This window comes from Pinus tabuliformis, chromosome 7, assembly GCF_031772625.1.
Source record: "Pinus tabuliformis cultivar Carrire ecotype Pingquan chromosome 7, CPIR1, whole genome shotgun sequence".
NCBI lineage: Eukaryota > Viridiplantae > Streptophyta > Pinopsida > Pinales > Pinaceae > Pinus > Pinus tabuliformis.
The window spans coordinates 939,286,428-939,309,191 of NC_142293.1; positions in this window are offsets into that span (position 1 = coordinate 939,286,428).

Below are 22,764 nucleotides of genomic sequence, written 5' to 3' on the forward strand. Positions count from 1 at the left end.
ATTAGCTTACGTACGAGAAGAGTTAAGGTGATCCGTGGGAAATCTCAATCAACCTCGACCTGAGCAGGAGGCAACATTCAATAGCAATGTATGGAGGGTGGTGGATGTATTTGGGCTTGGTACTGACTCATTGTATGTTATGGGTATTCTATGAGTAGAATTAGGAACAACAAAGGCTTATTGTGTGGGAAAGGTGGTGACCTTGCCGTTGACGCTCCCTCCCTAGTTTTCAGGGATGTGTAGTGGCAACTTTCTTCATTGGTGTGTGGCATTCAGTGCCTTTGTGCACAAGTAGAGTGTGACCTCTGGAGTTTGAGGTTATATAGTGGTTTTGGTGAATGTGGGAGGACTCTTCTCTATGCTTGCATGCCAATTGGTTTGCCCCCCTACGCATCTCCTCTCTGGTATTTTCTAAACTTTGGCAGACTTTGAGTCAAGGGTTGTGGTGGAAAGGCTTTTGGGTAGGCTAACTTGTTGTTGTTCAGCATCAAAACGAGAGTGGTGTAGAGCGTGCTTAGCTCCATCTTGTTGGCAGGATTTTGTGGGTTTGGTTGTGTGGATCCTCATCGAAAAGGGAAGGGCAAACTTGGGGGGTTGTTGTTGCAGTCTACACTCTCATTGGTTACTTTGCTAAGCCTCATCACACTGACTCTGGTTTTGTAAGAATGTGTCTAGTTCCTCATCTTTTAAGGTTCTCCTCCCCGATGAAGCCTAGTTTGGCTGGATAAGGGGGTCGTGGGCCTCAACTACAAGCGATGGTTATGGAAGGGGAGAAAATTGGGGCTAGAAGGGGCGACAAGATAATTGGTTGCTCGAGGCAGGTGACATCTGAAGTTTACGACAATTGGGGTCAAGGTGACTCGATGGTTGAGCATGGGGGTCACACTCCACATCCTTAGCAACAAGGTAGGGTGAAGAGACGTAGCGGCATGGATCGACGAGGGAACGCAAAGCGTGTGGTTCAAGGTCCAAGGGAAGTTCATCAATTTTGTTTGGAGAATTGTAGGGATCTTATTTAATCAATGATGGAGCACTAGAAATGATGGACCAAATCTGCTGGGAAGAACACACAAAAGTCATAGCTACTTTGAAAAAAATGCACTACTTTCAGTGCCATGTCCAAGAACGCGTTGTGGTGGTCTGGCGTAGACATAATTTTCTAATGGAGAAGGTGGAGAAGTTGGAGTCCTGGATGGATCACTTTCAAGAACATGTCCAGTGCTCTTTCCACCCTTCGCATCCTCCTGGAACAACTCCGGACAACCCAACTTAAATTACATCAGATGACTAGCATGGTTACAAATATTCTCCTAGTTTTATGTGTTTACTAGTGCTTCTAGCCTCCTAGGTTGTGGAGGGTATCCTTAGTTTCCTTTTTGTTTCTCTGTCATATGCTGCTTGCAGTAGTCAACAAGCTTGGTCAGTGTGAGACTACCTACATATTGTTACCGATGTAATTATTTTCTGATGAATGAATAAAATGTCGATTTACAAAAAAAATATTACAAGTCATAATTAAAAATTAAAAATTAATTAGTAATTAATAATTAGGTATTAATTAATAAATAGTTGATAATTAATTATTTTTAATAATAATTACTTTTTATTACTAATAATTAATTGTTCCCCCAATGGGGGTGACTAATACGCAATATAGGGGGCTTGGGATCCCCACCCTCTGCCAGTTTTTCACCATGCGAGGATTAATGAGACAAGATGGGGGGCTCTCGGCCCGTCAATGGAACTCTCGGGAGATAGGGAGGTTTTATTTCTTTCTCTAGAGGATGAAGGCATTAGTGTGTCTATGGTGGACGGTGAGAACACATGAAGAGTAGAATGGTGATAGTTATGTTCACTAGATAGGTCTTCGGTGAAAGCTAAAATGTTGGGATGGTAAGCTACCAGTGGGTGCCATAAGTCTGTGCGTTTGGTATTGTGTCCAATAATTCATTTGGGATCCAGGGGCACCACAAACAGAGAAATGAGATCGAGTGGTTGTCTGGATCCTCTTTGGTCTGTGGTATCTTCACCTATCAGTCGCTTGCATGATGTAACAGTGAAAATTTTCCATCCGACAAGTTTAGGTAATACCCTTTCTCCTCATCTGGTATCTGTGGGTTTTTTTAATATTTATGTTCAACTATTAATGTCTCAATCATTAGTTAAGGAGGACAATGACTTTGTTGGGCCAAGACAACTGACCGTTTGGAGAGGAAGTCTGAGATATATGTGTGTTGGTATGGGAATCTTTGGGGAGGAGAGTTAATCGATGTAATATGTCTGGTGTCTACGCCCCTTATGGAATGAACTCTGAGCTTACTATGTATTATGGTGGAAAAATAACTCTTGTAGACAAGAGCGATCTCCCTAGACTCATATGAGCTCTAGTAACAAATAGACAAACGATTGCTACCTTTCCTTAATTCATAACTAAAGAATGAAGTGTGATGTATGGAAGAGCATTTGACCTTTTCTATGGAATGATTTCGGAAGTCCTTCTGATGCTTTCAAAATCCTTTCCTTTCTACTTCAATGGAAGAAATCCATGAACAAAAACAAACAAGGCATAAAAGAACAAAGTATATGAAGGCAAAATAAATCATGAATAGAAATCACAACATAGCATAAATCACCAAATTAAACCAATATGAAATTATAAATTATGCAAAGGATCAAGGATCTTTGCAAAGAGAATTCAAAGAAATTAAAATAGGAAAGAACAATTCTTGTATTAAATATTGAACAAGAAGAAGCATTACAACCTTGCCGTTGATGATGTATGCCTCTTCCCAATGGTCTCCAATCCTCTCCTTAGATGACAAGCTTCCCAACCTTATTCCAACAACATAAGTTTACATTCAAAAGTCCTCCTTAGCCCTCTATTCTATGTTGAATTTAAAGTCCAAGAGGAGGAGGTTTGAGATCCTCTTCTTAAGGGATGAAATCCTCAAAAGGAGGGATTAGGGTTCCACAAATGGAGGGATTTTACTCCATGAACAGACGGATGAGACCCAAGTATGTAGAGACTTGAGGCCATCAGTTGGGAAATATTCCTCCAACAAGGCTTCTAGAAATCACTTTTATTTTACTTACTTCAAAATATTTCCGTAGTTCATAACATAAGACAGAGCGGAAATTGGCGCAGGTAATCACTAGGAAACATCACAAGTGCTTAAAATTGAATTATGAGCAATATAATCTAGAATTTTTATAGACTTTGGGGTTGTTTTGCTTCTAACATTGCAAGGGAATGTTTGGAACACTTCATCAAATAGCGAGAGATCCGGATTGGCTATCATTTTCCTAATGGTGACAAAATGACATATAACAGATTGTCCCCTAAAGTGCAATGTCAGAAAATTTGTTTGAGTACTAAAGCGCTTTATCATGCCAAAGATTGGATTAGAGACCATGGTTGGAGACATGAAACAAACAATCAATGATTACGTTACAATATTTTCATATAAACACCATTGAAGTAGGCATTCCCATACTCAGACTAAAAGTATCTCAAAGAATTAGTATGGAAGTCAACAAAGATCCATGTCAATAGTAGACACAGTATGGATGCAACCATGAATATGGATCTATCTTTTCAATCATGAATATCATAAAAATCCACACAACTTAGATGGATGAAACTAGATCTAGGGTCTTGATCTCCATCTCTATCAATCCATAGTACGAATCTAACCATGCGAGTGAATGTATCAAAGTCAAACATGGTAGAAACCACCTGATTACCAGTCAATGATGTGAACCATTAACAAGTGTAAAAGAAACCACCAATAATGACAATGGTCCTCAAGGTACCCTAGCACAATATATGAATTGTAAATGAATGTCTTGAAGTTGAACACTCATAGAATCATTCGAAGGTCAATGATGAGAACCTATCGTCGAAAGCGAGAAACCTGCCATTAAGGCATGCAGGCTCCAAGGTACTAAAGGAGGTTTCTAGATTAATTTTCTAGATAATGAGCTGAAGTCGATAGAAAGTGACCCGTCACAAGAGGGCATATGCCACGAAACTCATGTCAAGTTTTAAAGAACACATTTTTGAGTGATTTAGGATTGACTCAGGGATGGCTAATGCGATTGAAGGCTATGAATTTTCAAGGTAATTTTAACTAAGGTTGAACTTCTCTTGAACATATCGGCGACACGACATTTTGACTTGGCAACATTTAACAAAAAAATAATACCCAAAACCAACTAAAGAATTTCAATGGGGTATGAACAATTGAGAGACAAATGGATTTCCCAACCCAGATCCAAAGGTCATGGAGTGTCATATTGAAGAGTGACATATTGCCTTTTATAATATAAAAAAAATGTTTCTTTCCAATTTCCCCCCACCATTACTGGACAATACCTCTTTACTTTTATGCAAGATTGAGGAGGATAACATATTCTTGTCCTGAAATCTCATCCTTTGGATAAGTCATTCAGTGTATTTTTAATGAACCTTAGGAAGGAGTGGCTTGATCTCGTAATGATTGATGATTCCTACATTGTTTATGTTTAACGAGTCTAGAAAAGGGGTAACTCAATGTCATTTTCATATTTAAAGAGTTTGAAAAAGACAAGAAAAGAAAATTCATACAGTTTTTTCATTGTAATTTTTTAACGATCCAAGAGAAAGTAATGCTCGATGTTTTTCATTTTTAGGGAGTCGGGAGAAAAACATAAGTAAACCCTGAAATGTCCTTTTTTCATAAATTTAGTCTCTCAAGCCCAAAAAAGGGTAAAAATGTGTAGGAGAGAACTCTTTTGACCATGATTAGTCAAAGTATACATTTTTCGTAAATAGTCCACATGATCCATAAAAGGGGTAAACTTATATCAAGTAGACATTTCTTTGTTTTCTTTAATACCTTTGAAGAAAAAAAGCACACTCGACAATCTTTTCACATTTTGAGAGTCAGAAAAGAGGTTAAAGGTAACTTTAGGGTTTCATTTTTTCGTAATTTTTAAGAGCCCGAAAAAGTGATAAAAATTTACTCATTTGCCAAAATGATCTTTTTTTGTAATTAAACTTGTGAACTGCACATTTAAACTAAAAAAAATCATCATAACTGCTCAAGAAATAGTAAAAAATAGTAAAATTATTGAATTTTTAGAGGCTAAGGGATTTTTTTTTTAGTTAAAATAAGCCTATTTTGCTTATAAAAGTTCAGAAAGTAAAATATCTTTACCATTTGTGGTTTTTACCATTGGGATCTTTTGAGAGTGCATTTTCACCTAAACTTCAGAACGAGATTGCGATCAAACCAGTTGACCATTTCACAAACTGTTTTCTCCATGTAAGAGATCTAAGAGATCATTCCATTCTCTTCATTTTGAAGGCTTCTATTTTCCATTTCATCAGTAATTTAGTGTTTTTTAAGGGTTTTGTTAATAAAAAATGCTCCCTCAGTGTGCACAGTTCCTTTTCATCAGGACTAGACAAGCCGCCCTTTTTTGCATCACTGAAAACCATGATTTGCATAGTAATATGAAGGGAGAACCATTGAAATCCGTGTTGTCCCTAATATAGGACTGCGCAAGGCACCAAGGGTTTTTAAAGAATAATAAAAACACTTAATCTTTTTTGCAAAACTTCCCATTTTCTTTTTCTAATCAATTTCCATCTTTTTTCTCAATCTTTTGAAGTGAAAAAATGGAATGGAGAGAGATACAACATGAGGCTCAAGATGTAGAGACTTTGAATGAACTAGCAACATTATAGGATTTGAGAAATTGCAGTTTGCTGAAATATTTTATGAGTCTGGGCATGAAATCTCAAGTGGATTTACTGGCATGTTTAGTGAGGGCTTGGAATGTCCAAGAACAATGTTTTCTGATTAGAGATCAAATGCTCGCCATAGATGCCGATGATATTTATTTTCTGACTGGGATTTCATGTCGTGGGACTGACATTTCATTGTTTGGGAGCAGACCAAGTGGTGGAACAACAATGTCTTATCTAGCTGAGCATTGTTTTCCTAGGTCCAAACTCAGTGATAGAAAAATTGATATTAAAACCATTTAGAGACTTCCATTGAGGAAAATTGCATTTATTGTTTCCCGACTATGTGGAAGTTTTGTGCTCCATGTAGTAACTAAATCCCAAATGTAAATTTCACTAGAGTGCATGCAACCTACAATTTTTGATGGGTGTGAAGGAGTTACTATCAACATCAAAGGGTGACTCACTAGAGCAAAAAATGGAAAGCTGATTTTTCTTGGATATGGTGCCATAATTGTTTCATTTTCTTTGGAGATGATTACTCTTCTCTGTCCATAGGTATCCATGGATATGGGAGGACCACTAAATCCTCACATGTTACAGTGGGTTACATTGATGGCTAACCATAGAGGTGGTGATGTTCCAATCGTTAGATATACCCCTACATTTTTCAGATGGCTGGATCACCATATTTTCGTGATTGAGGATCACCCATATGCAGGTATGGAATAGACTGGAGATCCAGATATTCCACTCCCTATAGGAATGCAATGGGGTGACATAGGTAAGAAATTCTCATTTTGGTTTTTGTATATTTTATTTTTTACATCCAAAACTAATCATCTACAATAACCATGCAGATGTGAGCCCAGTTAGACCAGTAAGATTGCGTCAATTTAAAATACGTGATGAGTATTCAACTTCTCCCATAACACATAACCCAGAGGAAGAAGAAGCCTTGACTGAGATAGAGAATAAACTTGAGAGGTTGACTCTAGACATCCCAGACATCAAGATTGATGATTTGCCTCTCCGCTACTAGAGAATAAAGTGGGAGTACCTGGGCCGATTAGTCGTCTGTTACAACGAGTGGCTCATGCTATAGTCTGCTATCATGAACATCATGCTTAACTTCTAGTCATAGGGTTAGATTTTATTTTTTGATCTATCAACATGTTCAGATAATAAATGCCCCATGGCCTCATATGTTTTGGATGGCATTTTTGTGAACTCAAACTTCTTACAAACATTATGATTAATGGAAACTACTTCTATTTCTTAACTTATTTTGTACAATATGTGGATGATTATTGTTTTCTTTTTACAAATGTTACAAATGTCAATTTAACACATAATTAGCCAATGCATCAGTTAATGTGTTTAAATGTCTTGGAATATGTTGATATTCAATGTAATCAAATTCTCTTTCCAAGAGATAAACCCACAAAAACATCCTTAACATTGTAGAACTTCTCACTAAATAAATGTGACTTAAATGTAATACTATGAGCCAAGAATCCAACCCAATGATTAAATTCTGAATACCAAATGAAATGGCATCATATAATAGCTCAATAACTGCACTATATTCTGCAATATTATTCGTTGTTCAACCAAGGGATATCCCATGGAGGCTTACTAACTCATCAATGGGTGAATAAATGGCCGAAGTTGTGGAAGACAAATTTATAGTACTACAACTAGTGCCATCAACGTAGCCAACGTAAGTTGAAGGGAGTGTCGACATCTGCAAATAAAGTGTAACACAAGATAAGCAAAGAAAGTAGAAGAAGATGAAAAAAAATGAAAAATTATCACACAAAAATATGACACAACAATGTATAATGTACTTATGCAAGAATCAAGCATAGTACGTTTTCAAGTAAAGCACGTTCCTAGGCTTACTCAAAGGAACACTGTCATAGTCAGTTAGCTCATAAGCACCCTTTTCTAGTTCATGTTTTACGATGTAGGGAACATGCCACATAGGTTCTAACTTACTAGCTCCTAACTTATCACGTTCTTGATCATAAACCAAGGCAAAGTCACCTTCTGAATAAATGCAAGGATTTACATTTTGGTCAAATTGTGCCTTAACTCGTTTTTTAGGAGTCTCATTAGCTAGTGCAGCATCATGGCAAGTCTCATATAAACGTGTTAAGTATAAAAAACATTATTCCTCTGCAAAAGTAGCAGGTAATAATATGTTTTCTAGTTTTAATGACAAAATTTCACATTCAATAGGTAAGATTGCCTCCAAGCCATAAATTGGATGGAAAGGAGTAAATCCAGTTGCAGTTTTTACTAAGGTGCAATATGCCCACAAAGCTGATAAAAAAATTAAATGCCAATTTCGATTGTGAATTCCTATAATCCATTGAAGCATAGTAGTTAAAAATTTATTCATGGCTTCTACTTGGCCATTTTCTTGTGGATAATATGGAGTTGAACTATCATGACTCAAGCCTAGCTTTTCCATAAGTTGAGTCATCATAAAGTTAAAAAAATGGCTACCATTGTATGTGACAATGGCTTGTGAAATTACAAACTAGCAATTACATGCTTGAATATGAAAAGAGCAATAAATTCACCATCATCCCTATATGTAGGCATCGCCTCGACCCATTTTGTAAAATAATCCACAGCTAGGATAATATACCCATGCCCCCCAGTCAAGTGAGGGTTACATGTAATGAAATTGATGCACCATTTTGTAAAGGGACTGATAATGATGATTGGGTGAAGAGGAGAAGGAGGTGCACACATTTTGTGATGATAAAATTGACAATTATAACATTTATGGACCACAGTAATAAAATCTTTGAACATGGAAGGCCAGAAATACCCAACGTGAAATATCTTTTGGGCAGTGGAAAACCCTGACATATGACCGCCACATGCTCCAGAGTGACAATCATTTAAAACTTTTCCAGCTTCATCATGCATCAAACAATGTCTAAAAATAGAATCATAACCACGACTATAGAGTGTATCACCAACAATGTTGTATTGTTGATATTGGTACTGAATGTGATGATGATTAGTTCAAGATAGCTCAAGCCAAAAAGTTTAAGTTTGGAGATAAACAATGTTATCTCCATACCAAGTGTTTAATATTGTGATGAGAAAGAGGGATTCATTGGGAAGAGAATCCTCTACCAGGATTTTTGTTTCAACGTAGGGAAAGTCACAAATCAATTCAACAAATACCAATGTTTTCTTTGACTTGGATTTCACAAATTATAAGTCAAATTCCTGTAGGATAACAATCCATTTGGAATATTTTCCCCCAATCCATTGTCTGGTAAGAATGTAAACCATGGGGTTGTAATTCGAAAACATTGTTGTTTTATGAAAAAGAATTTAATGACATAATCTTTGGACAACTTGCACAACTTCCAAGGCCAACCTCTCCACATGTGCATATTTGATTTCAGTTTTGGTGAGATTCCTGCTCAAATGATATATCACATGTTCAATATTTAATTCATCTTCTTGAACTAATACCAGGCCAATGGTAACATAAGGCACAACTAAATATAAAAAGTAGTCTCGGTGATAATCGGGCAGATGCAACAAAGTTCTATTCACATAGTTGAGTGCATCGAAAGCCTTTTGAGTTGTTTCATCCCATACAAAAGAGATGCCATTTTTCAAAAGTCAAGTAAAACCTTTAGCTAGCTCAACATAATTTGGAGTGAAACGACGTAAAATGTTTACTTTCCTTTGCAAACTTTGGATTTGGCACAAATTGGAAGGTGGAGAAAGATTATGAATAACCTATACCTTAAGGGGGTCAACATGAATTCCTTCTTTTGATACGAAAACCCCAATAATAGACTAGATTCTATAGAAAAAGAACATTTTTGTGGATTTAAGAGGATATTGTGATGTCAACATCTGATAAAGATTGCTCTTAAATTCATTGGATGAATTGCATGTTTCATTGAATGAGCTGGTGTAGAAATTTTGAATAACATGACACTTATTCACAGAGATTATCTTGATTATACACTATTGCAAAATACATGCATAATACATAACCTCCTCTACATTGATCATCAATTTTGCGAAATTAAAAACAATGAAACATCAATCGCATGCGCACATTAACACAGTATGTAACCCGGGGAAAGCATACAGATGAAAACCCCACACTATATGTATATTATATTGATTGAGAACATGTAACAATACATAGTACGATACTCCTCACAAGTACTCAGTACTATCTCCACCTGTTACACACAAACTAGCTCAGATCTGAATCAATCACAGGTTCAAATCTCCTCCACTGCTTGCCTGCCTCCACTGTGCAATCCTGCATGAGAATAAATGAGTATGGTTGATCCAAACTCACATTTCCCTTGGTTGAACCGCGCAATCCTCATTGGCAATACTCAATCCATTGATTGTGAAAATCTCATGCACAACTATAGTCACAACTGACAGTTGTCTTGCCCTTTCACTCACCTCTAACACCTGTCTCCACTGAAGTGTCCATGCACTGCGTTAATTGATGTATTCTTTAGTTGCTTTATGAGTTAATAATTAGTGAATTAATTAACAATTAATTCACATCACTCATCACTAGTGTATTTGCAGTTAAACTAAATACAACTAGTTTAACCAAACCAAATTGAACACAACTCCTCAATCAACTCCACCAAACTCAATCACTTGAGTTCTAACTGAAGTCCATCATGCAATAGCTCAAATGACTCATAAGAAAATCGTATTTCCTTCTGACAGCTGCATGTGCCACATTCGTAGCTCGAACTGAAGTGCTCCAAGAGGATAAGATAATGTTTATAGTCCAAATATTATTAAGAGCTAATAATATTAGACTGTTCTATTTTTAGCCCGACAGTCTAAAAATAGACTCCGCCCATATGTCTAAAAATAGAAGTCCATCTATTTTTACCAACATGACCAATCATCCACAGATAGCATCCTGCAACTCATAGACCATGATCCATATGTCTAAAAATAGACTTTGCACCAAAAATAGCCTGCGAGCCCACTTAGTGAAGGCGACTCCTTTCCACTAAGCTCCATCATCTTGTTGCATTTTCAACAGCTGGTAGATCATCTAAATAAGGTTGTACAATATGCTTAATATCATGAAAAGCATAAGACATGGCCCATTGAAAGGTGATTCCAACATTATTCAGTCCAAATGGGAGTTTTTGATAAGCAAAAGTTCCCCATGGACAAATGAACACAGTTTTATGTTGATCTACAGGGAGTATGTTAATTTGATTGTATTCAGAAAATATGTCCATAAAAGAAAATATTTCATTCCCAGAACAATCAACAATTATTTGATCTCTACAGGTTGTAGGGTAGTTGTACTAAGGATAAGCCTTGTTAGTGTACCTATAATTGACGCATACTCTAATTGGCCCTTATTTCTTGTTAACCACAATGATGTTGGAGACCCAATCAGTCAAGGGAACAAGATAGACAAAACCTGCTTTAAGAATTTTTTTCAACTTTAGCTTTAATGGCACAAGCTTTCCTAGGATGCACTGGACGTAATCTATGTCTAATAGGCTTAGCATATGGGTAAGTCTTGATTTCATGAATTACTATACTTGGGTCGATTCTTGGCATTTCCTCATAAGGTTGGGAAAAAAAGTCACAAAATTCTTGGAATAGGGCTTTGTAAGTTTGAATTTATTCAAGTGAACAAGAAGCACCTCTGTGAATGTCTTTCATAATTCCAAGTTTTACTAAGATATTAACAAGAATGGTCATAGATATCTTCCCTAGATTATTTTCATATTTAGCTTCAAAAATCAATATAGCAGATTCAGGGTTATCTACAATCTCAAGCGAAAACATTGTAGAAAATTCATTCTCAATCTTTTTAAAATTGGGAAGAAAGGACGAACGATGGTGATAGTCATCCCAAGGAATTTCATCTATAGTAATAATTTCCATGATGCTTTTATCTGTTCAAAACATATTATCAAAATGATCAGGAAATGATATTGGTTCTAGCCAAGAATATTGAGAATATTCATCAACAATAACATTCACTCGATCATTCTCAAAGGGTAGTGGTTCTGAAAATAATTGAACTACTTGATAAGCTAATTCAAATGGACTTAGTGGCATTTGGTCAACACATGTTGTCAAATCAGATTCTGAAGGCACAATCGAATGATCATATGATTTAGAAGTGCTTTATGAGATCATATAAACTTGGGAAACATTAGAAGAAATATTAAGTGGAGGGAGTGCAAAAGTTCCCATCAATTATGAATCTTTAAGAAAACCAACACTGATATCTTCATAAGGGGTAATCATTTTTCCCACAAAAGGGACATTACCAGTAGAATTAGGGTCAAAAGTATAATAAGACAACTGTTCTACCTTCACTATCCTCCCTTGATGAGGAAATAATATCATTTGGAAAAATGAGGAGATCATTGTAGTAATGGCATAAGTCCAACTTCGTCCTAGTAAAAGATTGTAATCGAGTTGGGAATCAACAACTTGTACCGAGATTGTAACTTTTTTAACCTTCTAATTTTATTGACAAGTCATTTAGGATACCATAAGGTCGAAATAATCTGCCATCAAAGGATTTAAGAGTAGTATATGATTGATTGATAGTTGGAGAACCTAAAACTTTCCAACAAGAAATAGACATAATACATGTAGAGGATCCTTCATCAATTACCGTACGAAAAACCTGTTTGGTTTTAACAAAAAATGGTATTTGGAATGCTAGTTGATGCGAGAGTCTAGGTATATAGCTTTCCAGATCAAAGACAATGAGATTAGGATCCTAAGGGTCAATCGATCCAATAGACAACAATAGCAATTTCCTTTGTGTTAGACATGTTTACAACACTTCAAGAGCTGACATTGTTTAAGGGGACATTGCTAAGTCTTCAAGAATGTTGTAATTCTAAGTTGCTCTAGCATGTGGGTTAAAAGATGACTTTCAAAAAACACCTTTAGGAGGCAGAAAAATCACCATGTCAAAATTTGGTTTCTCAATATGTAAACATTCAGAAGAAAGTGGGATTGATGTGGAAGGTTGATTAGATTGACTAGCATCATTTCCATCTAGATTTGTTTTAGATCCATAGTCTTTAGATCAGGTTACTACTAAAACTTGTGAAGGCAACATCATGATATATTTCAATGTGGATGAAGAGGATGGTTTATGTGCAACCATTTCACTGTCTTGAGAAGGGAAAGGATCCTTCAAAAGAGCAGGTGTAGAAGAACCTTTTAATAATTTACTAACCTTTTCTCAATGTGGTCATTCCTTCGTATAATGATATTAATTACAGATCAGACAAGGATAACGATTTTTCCTTTTCTTGTCAGAAGGTTCATTTTTTGTGGGTTTTTCTTTCTGAGAGGGAATTTTCTTTGCTTTCTATTTCCCATTTTTTTTACCTCCAAGTTTCTGAGCTTTACCAGTACATGATTCTACTACATTAACTTCAAAAGTAATTTCAGGAGAAATATCTTCACTGGGTGAATCTTGCATATCCAAAGTCTGAGAATTCTTATAATTTTTCTTAGATGATTTACTCTTTGATTGTTAACTGATAGAACCTATTACACCATCAACGATGTGAGATCCCATAGGAGTTGAATTTGATTGATCTGAAATTTCCGGGCGAGGTAAATTTGGGATTTTCTTGTACAAAGTTCTAGATTGTGAATAGACAAGGTCTAAATACTAGGCACGAGAAATCACCTTCTCTTCCGTTACAACACCTCGTTTGGTAACATCTTCTGTAATATTAGGAAGTAAATAATTTGTGAACAATTTCGCTAATATTTGGTATGAAATATAAAATTTGACTAAATGTCGTCTACGCCTCTATTCATGTATATGATTCTAAATGTAGGTAGACTTAGATTGTTTCAATGAATTCAAAAGTTTGATACCGGTGTCATATCAAATGGGCGACTGAAAATGCATCATAAATGTTGTTTCTAAAGAGTTGAAATTGTGGAAAGAGGCATGTGGTAACTCAATGTACCATTTTTTGTCTGAACCTATTAAAGTTCATTGGAAAAGGCGTAATCTGATAGAATCATCAATAAATAAATTCAAAGAACACCATAGATGATATGTGATGACATGATTTGATGGACCCTCTCCTAATTTTCCTTCAAAATTTTGTATATCACTTGGCAGTTTGGTAGGAATTGCCGACCAAAATGGACAATAATAGATAGGATTTTTCGTAAGACAGGACAAATATTGTAAGTCTAAATTTGCTATAAAACGTAACTCCTGGTTAAATTATTTTTGTGTATATTGATAACCTTGTGGGTTACCCTGGAGGAGGATATCTAAGATATCTTGGAATAGCTTGAGCAATTGGTATTTGCATCCATCAAAGGTAACCAACATAAGAGATACCAGGTTGAGGTAGATATGGAATTTGAAAAGTATGACCAAGGTATGGTTGACTTTGCAATGGTTGATTCTGATTTGATGGACCCTATACCATGTGACTCAAATAAAGCTGGCCTTGCACAGGTTGACCTTAAAAAGGTTATCTAGGAACATTTTTCCCTTGAAAGGGTTGCCCTTGAATAGGTTGTACTTGAAAAGGTTGACCTTGATACGGTATTTGAAATGATGCTACGTTAGGTTGTCCAAAAGGTGATCCAGGATGTTTTCTCTTATAGATGTATGGAAAGAATCACATGCAAAATTGCAGCTTAACACAGAAATGTGCACATAAGAAAAGAAGAAGTAAACACATAAAAGGCACAAAAGAAGACACCAAGGCTTTATAACGGAGTTCGTCCAATTCGGACTACATCTTTGGGCCCAGCTAAACAATGGGGAAGCCTTTCATATTAAATGGCATGAAAGAAAAGAGAATTACAATCATCAACTGTCCACAAGAGGCTTATACCTCCAATCTGCAAGATGGTTGTGAAATGGATGCTTGATGATGGAGAGGTAAGTAGCACCAATGTGTCCATAGAAATGAAAGGGGTTGGAGTCATGTAAAACTGTCTAAACATAGACAAAGATGCTCTCTTGGTCTCCTGCCAATGAAACAATGTGCTGCAACAAAAATGCCTCCTCCCTTGCCCCTTCCATTGATCGTGTTTTTATAATGGATTTCGAACAGAATCCCATTTAAATCGGGGTTTTCTTGGTTCACAATGGAATCCATTGTCGTGGAAGGATCGGTGGGTGTAACCGCCTCTTTAAATGGCCTTTTTATCATTGAGGCGACAAGATAAGAAAACTCCGCAAAACCACTAAAATCCGGCAAAATCTCCTTTACCCGAACTTCAAAAAACATTAAATCGGGCGCATTTGCATATCAAGTCTGACCTGAGGTCACAATCGGCATATCAGGGGGTGTAGTCCTAATTAACGGGGATGCCCAACTGCCAATCAGCGATCGCCAATATCGGCGTCAGTTGATCGCGTCGACATCCCACTCGCATATCGCCTGGTGCCTTATCATCGATCCCACCCTGCCACCGTCAATATATATATATATATATATATATATATATATATAGATATAGATATAGATATATATAGATATATATAGATAAGACCTCTGATCCGATTTCGATTTGGCCTTTAAGGCTTAAATCCATTTCCAAAGGAAAATCCTCATTTTCTTAAGGATCAAAGCAACCTGCCCTTTGTGATAACTTCATCATCTGAACTCGGATTGAAATGTCATTCGCACCGTTGGAATCAGGATGACGAGATCTACGCTCTTATCCCGAGTTAACTTCATTTTGATCACTTTGACTTCTGAATTTTTCCATGCCATTGTATCTGAAGATCCACCTAGATCAATCCTCCCCATTGAGGAGCTTTTGGATCGCCAAAAGCTTTCCATTAGTCAATTGGCAAGTGAGGGAATTGTTCCCTCACTTTCTCTTTCTCCAGCCATCTGGCCTTGCTAAGGTGCATTCCCTTGAACCCAACTCAAAGGTACTCTACATCTCCTTGCCGTGAAGTCCTGGTTCTTCTGTCGAGGATGATGTCTTCGGGCAACTCATCAAGATATTCTGGTGCAAAATCATCGATGGTAGGAACTGTGCCCACCTCATTAGTGTCCATGGTCAAAGTTGGTTCATACAGCTTTAGGTTCTCCACATTCACTACTGAGTACATCTGCATATATACTAGCAAGTCAAGACAAAAGGCATTGTTCCCAATCTTCTCCAATATGGTAAATGGTCCATACTGGATTGGCTGCAAGTTCTTTCCTTCTCCCTTCATCCTGTCTTTGATAATGTGGAACCACACCTTGTCAGCCACTTGGAATTGATGGTCGACTTGGTGTTTATCATGTCGAGCCTTGTAACAGGCTTGAATTTTCTCCAACTGCTCTTGCACTGCTTGGTGAATCAATTGTATTAGTTGAATGAACTGTTGAGATTTGTCCTTATCACTACGTCCACTGGAGCCATCTTCCCTTCCAAAGACCATATCAAAAGGGTCCTTTGGAAGGTAACCAAAACATATCTTGAATGGTGAACATTGTGTAGATGAATGCACTACTTAGTTGTAGGAATGTTGTATATAGGGGAGATGTTCATCCCACAACTTGGGATGTTTTCCACAATAGCCTTGTAATAAGTGTACCACGGTACAATTAACAACCTCTATCTGTCGGTCGGTATGCGAGTGAAATGTTGTGCTTCTTTTCAATTTGGTTTCCATCATCCTCCACAATCTGGTCCAAAACTCTCCAAGGAAGCGAGAGTCTCGATTTGACACAATTGATGTGGGTAATCCAAAGTGGACCCAAACATGTTGAAAGAAAACAGAAGCAGTTTGCTCTACAGTAATCTGCTTTTTACAAGGCATAAGAATACACATTTTGCTGAAATGGTCAACGACGACATACAAATAGTCGTGAATCTTCCTAGACAAAGGTAAACCTCCTACAAAGTCCATTGACACACTTTCCCATGGACGACTCGGAATAGGGAGTGGTGTGTAGAGCCCAAGTTTTCTATTAGAGGGCTTTGAAACAGAACACATCACATAACCCTTTACATAGCGAGTCACAATGTTTTTCATATGAGGCCAAAAAAAAAATCTTTGTACATGACATAAAGTCTTTTCGACACCAAAGTGTCCAGACACAAGAGAGGTGTAGGCCTCTCGATTTACATGTACTCTTTCTCCTGTGGGAATACACAATTTACCAAGGTGATACAACAATTTCCCCTGCAAGTGATAGTTGTCCACCTGTGAACCATGGGTTAGTTTTTCATAAACCTCCTTAAAGCCATCATCGTTAGCATACTATTAAGCATAACTTTCAAAAGATAACGAAGCATTATGCAAAATAACAGAAGCAGAATTAGGAGGGCGAGATAGCATATCGGCCACTTTATTGCTAGTGCCCTTCTTATACTTTATTACCAGATGAAACAGTTGAAGAAAGCTCATCCACTTAAAATGATGAGATTGCTGCAACTTGGTTTGTGACTGAAGGTACTGCAAGGGCTGATGATCCATATGGATGATGATTTCCTTGTCGATTAGGTAGTGTTTCCACTTTTTCACACTCTGCACCAAGGCATAAAGCTCCTTGTCATAGGTGGGATATTTTATCATAGCTTGAGAAAACTTCTCAGAATGGTAAAAAATTGTCTTCTTTCGCTGCATTAGTACAACTCCCATGGAATAACCATTGGCATCAGTTTCGATCTCGAATGGCTGTTGGAGATCAGGTAAGGCTAAGACCGGCGAGGTGCTGATCTTTCCCTTCAATGTCTCGAAGGAATTCTGCTGTCTTCCTCCCCATTGGAAGACCTGTTTCACACTTGTCAAGGTGTACAAAGGTGCTACAGTAACAGATAAATTAGTAATAAAACTCCTCCAATACTAGACTGCACCTAAAAAGCTACGGACCTGGGTTACACTAGTAGGCTTGGGCCAATTTACAATTGCTTCAACTTTAGAGTGATCAATTTTTAACTGACCTTGACCAACAATATGACCTAGGTAACCCAAAGAGGTTTTCCCGAACTCACACTTTGACAATTTTACCAAGATTTTTTCTTTTTTCAGCATATCAAGCACTTTCTTTATATGACTCACATGTTCAAAACAATTCTTGCTAAAAACTAGTATATCATCTAAATACACGAGAACAAACTCATCAATGAAAGGCTGAAATATATCATTCATAACCCGCATAAAGGTGGCTGGAGTGTTGCAAAGCCCAAATGGCATCACCATCCATTCGAACAACCCCTGCTTGGTCTTGAAAGTGGTTTTCCACACATCCTGCTCCACAATTCTGACCTGGTGATAGCCACTGCGCAAATCCAACTTTGTGAAATAAACAACACTTTTTAATTGGTCTAACAAATCATCTATGCGTGGGAGGGGATAACGATTTTTCACCGATATCTTTTTGAGTGCATGGTAATCCACGCACATCCTCGAGCTGCCATCTTTCTTTGGCACTAGAATGATCAGCAAACCACATGGAGAGGTGCTTGGCTTGATGACGCCTTGGTCCAGCAATTCCTGCACTTACCTCTTGATCTCCTCCATTTCAATCGCCGACATCCTGTACATGCCGATATTTGGTAGAGGGGCATCATGCAATAGATGGATTTCGTGTTGGATTTCCCTCTTCGAAGGTAGTCCCTTCGGCTCCTGAAACAGTTCAGTATAATTAGAAATCAATTCCATTAATTCTTGTTTATGCTTCCCACTGCAGCCCTGGAACGCATTAGCGAATTTAGTCTCTTTCTCCCTTACAACCATAAGCATGCATGTTTTACTGGAATTCACCAGTCTTTTCATTTTCCTAGTGCTTACGAGGCTGACATTAATTTTATTTTGATGAGCCCGCACTATGTATTCTACCCCATCCTTGGTGATGTGATATTTATTCTCATGGCGGAAAAACACTATTTTTCTATCATATAGGTATGGGCTCCCTAATACCATGCCATAGATATCCAATGGTATTACATCCAATTCTACTTCATCTACCAGCTTAGACGCAATCACAAATTTGACCTTGCACTACTGGGGTACATTTAATCTCACTTTATCATGTATCCATCCTAGCGGATAAGGTTTTGGGTGTGGTTTTGTCTCTAAGCCAAGCTTCTTTACGAGGGATTCTGCAATTAAGTTTGCTTGGGAGCCAATATCAAACAGAGTTTCTACTTTGGTGTGATTTACTACAACCCTAATATGAAATAATTCAATTCTTTTTTGGTCATTGAAAGGGAATCATCTACAGAACTGGTGCCTTCATGCAATTTAGAATTAAGAGGAGGAGTAAGGGTACCTTTTGTTCCCGCTGCTGTGACCAACACTTCATCTCCCGAATCTGATCCACAGTCTTGTTGTGCCACTGCTACTGTTTTCTGCTTCCCTTTTCCTCCATACTTCCTTGGACGCCTTTCTGGGTGCTACTTCCAATAGTGATCGTCATCATCGCCTTCCTTCTTATAGTGATTGCAATAAGGCCACTCTCCTTACTTGGCTATTGCTATTTTCTTCTCCTTCCCTTTCCATTTCGCTTTTGATTTTCCATTGGGAGGTTTGAACGATGGCTTTTTGGACTGGTCCTCTCTTTCATTCTTTCCCTTGTTCTCAATATTAATTGCTTTCACACTGGCTGAATCAATAGTGGTTGGTTCAAACAATAACAATGAATGCCTAATATAACTACGCAGTGAGCCAATATACTTAGTTACAACTTCAAGTGCATGAAGTGCAATACCCAAATTCAATGCTTGCTTCCTAAATTCTTCTGTAAAACTTTGAACATCCTACCCTTTTCCTTGCCTTAAGTATTCCCAATTCATCAAAGCTTTCTATTTGTATCCTAAGGGATAAAACTGTTCTTTTAACGTAGAAGTGAAATCAGACCATGAGAAAAATAGCTTACCCACATTTTTACTGCTCTGCAATTTGCTCTCCCACCAAATGAGAGTTGTGCTTCCCAGCCATAGAGAGGCCAGCTAGATTTTTTCCTCATCCTCTATGATTTGTTGAATCCTGCAGTAAACCTCAATCTTCCTGATCCAATTGTTAAGCTTTTCTACATTACTTTCACCATTAAACACAGGAAGATCAAATTTAACATCTAATTTAAAAAAAAGGTTTCTTAGATGCATCCTTTGGATTTCTCTGATTATGGTGGTGAGAGGAAGGAGAGTCTTCACTACCATAAGGAGAAGGAGGGGGTTCTTCTCCACCATTCCCATGTGATGAACGTTGTCCTTATGAATTTCTCTCCTCTGCTCTTTCTAGTCTCAGAACCAGCTGACTGATATTTTCTGCCATTGAATAGAAAGTCTTTCTAAAATTACGCTCCTCTTCAATATGAGCTTCATCTTCAATCATGTTTCTTCTCCGAGGTGCGAGCCCTGCCTCTGGATCAAAAGGTTCTAGCTCCCCTTCGCCTCTTTGAAGCACAATTCTTGTTAGCATACAAACATGCAATTGACATCTAAAAAGCCCTACTCTGATACCACTTGATCCAGGATGTTTTCGCTTATAGATGTATGGAAAGAATCACATGAAAAATTGCAGATTAACATAGAAATGTGCACATAAGAAAAGAAGAAGTAAACACATAAAAGGCACAAAAGAAGACACCAAGGCTTGATAACGGAGTTTGTCCAATTTTGACTACGTCTCCAGGCCTTTCTTATTAAATGGCATAAAAGAAAAGAGAATTACAATCATCAATTGTCCACAAGAGGCTTATACCTCCAATCTACAAGATGGTTGTGAAATGGATACCTGATGATGGAGAGGTAAGCAACACCAATGTGTCCGTAGTAATGAAAGGGGTTGGAGTCGTGTAAAACTGTCTAAACATAGACAAAGATGCTCTCTTTGCCTCCTACCAATGAAACAACATTATACAACAAAAATGCCTCCTCCCTTGCCTTTTCCATTGATCGTGTTTTTATAATGGATTTCGAACAGAATCCCAATTAAATCGGGGTATGCCTAGTTCATAATGGTAGTCGGTGTCGTGGAAGGATCTGTGAGCGTAACCATCTCTTAAAATAGCCTTTTTATCATTAAGGTGATAAGACAAGAAAACCCCGCAAAACCACTAAAATCCAGCAAAATCTCCTTTACCCAAACTTCAAAAAACATTAAATTAGGTGCATTTTCATATCGAGTCCGACTTGAGGTCACAATCGGCATATCGAGGGGTGTACAGTCTTGATTAACGGGGATGCCTAACAGCTAGTCGCCGATCGCACCCTCCCACTGCCGATATATATATATATATATATATATATATATATATATATATATATATATATATATATATATATATATATATATATATATATATATATATATATATATATACATATACATATATATATCGGCGAACGGGGGTTCCACTGTACCTCTCTTAAGTCCACCTTTACAAGTCCTCCGATTTCGATTTGGCCTTTAAGGCTTAAATCCATTTCCAAAGGAGAATCCTCATTTTCTTAAGGATCAAAGCAACCTTCCCTATGCGATAACTTCATCATCCAGACTTAGATTGAAGTGTCATTTGTGCCATTGGAATCAAGATGACGAGATATACGCTCTGATCCTGAGTTAACTTCATTCCGATCACTTTGAATTATGAGTTTTTCCATGCCATTGTATCTGAAGATCCACCAGGATCAAAAGGTATCTACATTATAGACTGAAAAGTAGAACCAATTTAATAAGAAAATGCTTGAGGTATAGTTTGCATAGGTTGTTGAACTAGTGTTTGTGGTGTAGCTTAAAAAGTCATTTGTGGTATAGATTGGACATGCGTTTGAGGTTTACTTGGAGCTGGTTGTTGAAAAGTCATCTAAACAATAGGTCAGGAAAATGTTTGAGGAGTACTTTGAACAGACTGCTGAACATACACTTGTGGAGTTCCTTGAATATAATTTTTCATAATTCCTTGGACAGGTTGTTGGAAAGGTGTTTGTGGAATTCCCTGGACAGACTGTAGGACATGTGTTTGTGAAATTCCCTAGATAGGTTGCTGGATAGGTGTTTATGGAATACCTTGAAAAAGGAATTGTGGCACAAATTGTCCAGTAGGCTGAATGGATTGATAAACAGGAACTTGTGGAGCAACTTGAACAGGTTGTTGAATATAATACGAGCTCCAAATAGTATTCATATAAATGATATATATATGATAGATTGATCCGGAGTGCCAACCAAAGGCTGATATATGATAGATTGACTTAGAACAACCTGAGGCATCTGACCAAAATTTGTATAAGTTTTGGCAATAGGTTGTCCTAAAACTGTAGGATACATTCCAGGAATAGGTTGTCCTCGAGGTGGAGGAAAAGATGGTTCCTTCCCAGGTGGATAGTACGTACCAGTTGGGGTTACTTGAGGATTTCCTATATTACCAGATATCATATTAACATATTGGTCTAATTCTAGGGTTATTTCAGGCATAGAATTCTTTCCTTGAGAATTTTTTTGTAGATCAGACGTAGATAAACTAGATGGCCAAGTATAAACTTGAGGAGGAGTAACTCCCAAAAAAGTTCTTGAAAGTGACTACTAGCTAGTGGGAACTGAAGGACCACCATATAGTAAAGACTCTCGAGAGCCTACATACTTATAATTTTCAGTAGGTTGGTCCATAGAAGGAGTTTCTGACATATTTGGTCTAGGTGAAAAATAGAAAGGAGTCTGTAAACGAGGAAGAGGTTGACCTAAATAGTTCAAGGGGGGAAAATACCAAGGATCTGGTAAAAAAGGATCAAAAGGAACTCATGCAAATAATAGTGGATCACTAGTAGTAACAAGAGTATGTCATGATTCTTCCTCCTGTCCTTCAAAAATATCTTTAATACATATAAGGCCAGGAGATAAACTAGTTGTAATTATATTCTTCCTCCAAGGTGAAATTGGTGCAAAAGTAGGGGCTATAGCTGCTAAAGGTAATGTAGGCTCAAAAATATTGGATTTAGGTTCTTAAATGTTTGTTTTAGTTAGGTTTGTATCTAAAATTTTCCTGGTATCATATTCTCCT